The sequence below is a fragment of the Nelumbo lutea genome, chromosome 5 (assembly GCF_056320005.1).
Source record: "Nelumbo lutea isolate HS-2025 chromosome 5, American lotus-T2T, whole genome shotgun sequence".
Lineage (NCBI taxonomy): Eukaryota > Viridiplantae > Streptophyta > Magnoliopsida > Proteales > Nelumbonaceae > Nelumbo > Nelumbo lutea.
The window spans coordinates 3,551,228-3,557,227 of NC_142688.1; positions in this window are offsets into that span (position 1 = coordinate 3,551,228).

The window sequence follows — 6,000 nt, forward strand, 5'->3', positions numbered from 1 at the left end:
AAATTGATTGGTTTAAGATAAACTTTCTAGATTTTAAGTATTTTTTTCATGCACTGAAACAATATAAGATTAGTGAAAGGAAAATTTCTTGTATTGAGATTAAAAATAGGGGTGAGAAAAAAAAATCGAATTGACTGAAACCAAACCGATTGATTCGGTTTTGGTTTAGTATTTAAAAAAGCGAAGGTACCGGTTCAGTTTCGATTAACCAAAATGGAAAATCGGCAGTTAACCAAATCAGTCGATATACATATATTTATATATATTATATATATTATATATATTATATTTTCTATATATTATAAATTAATAAATATGTATTATATATATTATAATATTATTAAATATAATATTAGATATATTTCTAGTTTTTATTATATATTTATATATTTTCTATAATAAATATTGTAAATAATAAAAAAACCAATGAGCCAAACCAAACCAATTAGCTTCGGTTCGGTTTTAGTTACCAGTTTTCCAAAAATCAGTAACCCCGGTTTGATTTCAAAAATTAGCCCAAACCGTGAACACCCCTAATTAAAAAAAGAAAGTTCATCAGTCTCCATGAAACCTTCACTTTTAAAGGTCTGAAATATAAGTCATTGTATACTAAAGGTCTCTTTCGAATTTATCCACTCCCTTGAATACTTATTGACTGGTTACAAGTTTTTCTGTCATAATGGAACCCTTGAATCAATTATAATGAAAAAAGATAAAAATAAATAAAAACTGTTATGGTTTCAGCAGGTGGGCACCGCCATGACTATTGTTTTAGAACGTAGCAAATTCCTTTATCATCTATCCTTTTTGAATGTCTACTACTGTTTTGAAATGTTAGATTTTTTAATATATTTTATAATTTATTATTAATAGATCATTTTTTTTTGTTTGGCAAAACATTGGTAGACATCACTGGTTACATATTATTGAGACTTGAGAATATCAATGGACTGGTTTTGGGTTGAATTCTGTCTAAATCAAAATCATTTTGGATGGATTGAATGAACCAATAAAAGATATTAAATTAGACCAGTCTAAATTTAATGGTCAAAGACATTTATTGGATTGCATTGGACCTGGTCCATCCGTATTCCATAATGGTTTTATATTGCATTAGGTCAGATTGAACCAATATCTAATTTATTGATTGAAAATAAGGATACAAGTGACAATAGATCAGACTTGGGTTAGGACTAATATAAACTAAAACCACTTGAACAGATTTGACGATCCATGCATTGAATTAGACTGTTCAAAATGATCAGAATATTCATCAGATTGGATCGAACCTGGTTCATCTATAATAAATTCACCTAAGATTGGATCGGATTGGACCAAATCTGATCCAATTGACACCGCTACTTTGAAAAAGGTTCGGTTGCTTCATGGGGATATACACATACACAGATAGAGACCTGTCCATGAGCCACCATCAGTTGGTAGAAAAAGATTTAGTTTGAGTCAAGTAATTTGCGTTTTATTATGATTATTAAAGTTAATACGCAAGCAGACAATCACATTATTGTCCAGAATTAAATCACCTACCAACAAAATATGATCTAACACCCTCCCAACATCATGAGATGGGTTCCTATTGTATGGTAGGTCACAGTCTCATAATGAGATGTGCGTGTCAGATCATGTTAGAAGGGTATTAATAGAAAGTATTTTCTTTGCAGGTGATCCCAACTCTATTGTTGATATATACAGCCATATAGTTGGGAGAGTAATATGTTATGAGAGCAATACACACGTGAAGATGCGATTTTGTTTCTCTTTAGTTTAAGGCTTTGGTGCACACTTTGGAGGAAAGTTTTAAAAATCAGACCCGATATAAAACTGTTTTGGCCACTGGTTTTTGGGCCAAACGGCCTAATCATTCAGTTCGAATGGATGATTTGTTCTAATTTAAAAATAAAAAATGATTAAAATAAAAGAATCAAAAACCGTTGTCTAGATAAATGGTTCAATCACTCGAATCAATGAATCACCAGCCAAATCAATGGTTTTTGGCCTAGAAACAGTTTTAGGGTGAACTGATCGGTTCCCAGGTCAATTGGTTTGATCGGATTTTCAAAACCATGAATTCGAGCATTACACATCAAACCTCTCGTCAAGTTTGACTTTCATTTTACTGGAAAAGTGAAAAGAAAACTACTCAATTTGAAAAGAATACAAATGCAAATATATATACAATACAAAATACATATAAAATAATACAAAATATAAGATTTTGTACTCTGCATACTTGCATTTGTACTCCTTCCAAACTGAGCTAAAGAAAAATGCCAAATAATCATCTTTTTTAAAAAAGAGGAAAATAAGGAAACCAAATTAACCCCCCACAACGTCCCACGATGCATCCCCACTGTGTATTGGGAATATCTCCCAATGATAATACCATCATTTTTAAGATTATCATTGAAAAATATTCCCAATGAAAATGTTGTGGGCCGTTGTTGGGAGAACTCTGGTTGGGAGCTGATTTGAAGTCGAAAATAAGGACACATGATCCTCGCGGCAGTAGCATTCTAAAAAAAAGTCTGAAGAGCTGGCGATGTTGACACGTGTACGATTTACATTGCAATAGAGGAATTTCTCCATACAAAGGAAGATAGATCAGGTATGATGAGTGTGACGGTGCCGACTGGCTTTGTAAGTTCGTGTAGCCCCGTTACCAAAAACACCAAGGTAAAGGAAATGAAAGAAGGGATGTGAGAGTGAGGCATCATAAAACTCAACCCGATTTTTCAACGCCTCTGCTTTCTATCAAAAAAATTAGGGACCTAGGAAGCTTCCTGGACGCTGCTTCACTATTCTTATCCCATGGACCAAATTACGAGTTGGGCGTACTTGAAACCATTTTTTTTTATACGCCCTTAGTCATCATACCTCATTCAATCAACAAATTGAAACAAAAAGGTCGAAAATGCCAATCAAAAAACATATATATAACTTCTCAAAAGAAAAAATATATAAAATTAGAAGAATGAGGACATAACTAACTTCTTCAATCAAATAAATGTGAAATAAAATCAACAATAGAACTAGATAAATACATCTTCAATTCACCACAAACCGTGAATAAACCTCATAGAAGAGGTTTTTCAAAAGACTGCAAAGATTCTGTAATAGTATGGTTGGAATAGATCTACAAAGGATGGCAAAGCTCCAGACATAACAATCGCTACCAGAGACAGTAACAGCCATCTATAATTGCCTTTGCCAGAGAATTGCGAACGAGACTCACCATGAACCGCATCCTCCTGACTCAATCATAAAGGCAAATGTGAAGCTACATCTATTAATAACAATCACCTAATAAAAAATTCAAAAGAAGAAACCCCATGTCAAAACGTCAATAGAAAGAAAAGAAAACAGAAAAAGAGACACAAAGAATAGTGGGAAAGAGAAGAACAAATTATGGGGAAAGGCGAGAGAACAATGAATAGATAGAAGAAAAAACAGGGGGAAAGGAGAATCCAGATGGGAGAAAATAGAGAACAAAGCCTCAAGAAAAACTCAAGATGAAGCCTCTCTCGAAATAGAGCGAGAGAGAGAGAAACCAAATCGGAAAAGGGGAAAGGAGAACCCAGATGGGTGGCCCCCTTTGGGGACTCCCCGATGGGAGCCACCCCCGCTGAAATGAAAACCCTAAGAACCATTTTACGATATATTCAAAGTCGGCTAGTTAAATATTTTAACTCAGCTCGAATATTATTGAGTCGAGTTGGCTGGACTCGAATAAGTATTTAGTTTTTTTTTCCGCTTCAAGAATAAGTATTTAGTTGAATAGAGTTAAAGCTTTGGCTATGTTTGGTTTTGTGGGAGTTTATTGGAAAACGTCTTTGTATCAGTGATATTTAAGAGTATTGTGTATAAAATCATTGTTTGGTTTTAACATTTATCAAATAAATATTAAAATAGAAGCGTTTGAATTTATGTGTATAAGATATTAGGGAAATTTTAAATTCTCGTTTTTTTTCAACACCCTAATGTTTATTAAAATGAAATGGTTATATGGAGCATTGTAAGCTGAGGTGGAAATAACTTTGTGGGGTGTTACTTGAAACATCCAATCAAATAACAAAAACAATAAATGTCTAAAGCAATGCTTTTCAATTAAACGTTTATTTGATAAACACTCCATCTGCCCAAAAAAGCAAACACATACTTTGTAATATCTAGTTCGAGTAGCTCTTGAGCCTAGCTTCTAACAAAATAGTTTTTCAATATTTATAATATAAATAAATAAATTTATAATCAAGCTTTCTAATAGCAATTTATTTATATATTTTTATTTAGATATTTATAATATTATTTTATTTGTAATTTTTAATAGCAATTTATTTATAATTGGCCCGAGCTGAGTTGAGCTCAAGTAGTTCATGAGTATCGATACAAGTCAAGTTCAAGTATGAAACTCAAAATTAGATGGAGCTAGAATCGAGCTTTGAGTTTTGAATCAAGCTGGAACTGGAGCCACCCAAAACTTGACTAAACTCAGCTTAATTATACTTGAATTCGCATGAGCACTCCATAGAGTGCACCTCACAGCACATCCAAACCATGTATTGGGAATATTTCCCATTGACAAGTATGGGAGTTGCCAATGCATGCTGAGATGTTCATGTGGGGTGCCAATCTGAACTCATTACACAGGTTACAACTTATAATTAATATGTTAAAATAGTGAAAAAATATGCATAATTTCAATATTCAATAGCATATATTTACTAAGCAGTATTTTTGTAATTTAATTTCTGTTAATACAAAAGCCAGGCAATGCTAATGAGCCGAGTCCAATTTTTAGTTGAATTTTATTATAAAATTTTACTTTATTTTGTGTATCAGTGGTTCAGTTAAAGTAAAATAAATTCTGAAGTAAAATAAAGCAAAATTCAACATGAAAATGAATTAAAATTTGCAATTTTTTCACTTGCACTCTCATGGGTAATAGTGCAACAATTTAGCTAGATGGATCATTGGATCATTTACCAAGTCAGCTTTTTTTCTTTTCTTTTCTTTTTTCTTTTTTTTTTTTTTTTTGCTGCAATTGAATCGTTCAAGGCGAAGCTGACCTAGAAAGGTGGTTGGGTAACGGGTCAAACCCAGTTCAACTAGAGTCCAGATCTCCTATCCACGAGAGAACTCTGCCCACGTTTGTCTCAGTTATACATGGAGAACATCTCATCCTCTACATAGTATTATGCAGGGGGAGATGTTCCCAATTCACGAGGGTAGTGTATTGTGGGTAGGCATGGGCAGAATTCTCGTGGACAGGAGATCCGAAATCGTTCAATTATGCCAAAAGCAAATCAAGTAGAAAACAAGAAGCATTAACTGGTTCAAAGTGTTGGCATGCATGATGCACCATAAACAAATTACTTGTTCTGTGCTCCAAAGGGGTGATAGTACTAGGATCCCGGAGATTGATTTGGCAAGAATGGGGATAAGAACTTGGATGGGGATGGAGAATGAATTCCCCACCCTATCATACCTCAAATGTATATATTAAATTTATTTTCTAAAATAACTTTTAACTAAAATAGTTTTAGGGATTTGAGTCTCTAATGGGATTTTGTCTTTGTCACGGATTGAGGATGAAGAATAACTTTTATCGCTAGTGAAAATAAAGGATAGACTTATTTAAAAGTTGAGGTTGGGGATGGGGAGTATCATCCCCACCCCATTATAATTCTTAGGTCATGGATGCAAAAACTTAGGGTCCTTTTGGTTTGTAGTTGGAATTGAAATTGGAATTGGAATCGAATTAAAATCCTTCCTAATCAGAATCAGAATGATCCAATCCCATAATCTATTTGGTTCAAACAGTAATAGAAATGGGAATTGAAATAAACAGGAATGGGATTTTATTCCCAAGGGAGGAACAGGGAATGGCCATTCCCTTAAATGGGAGAATAACATTCTACCAGGAATAGGAATAAAATTCCCATTCCATCTAATCAATCAGTTAAAATCGAAATAGCCCATTCCAAT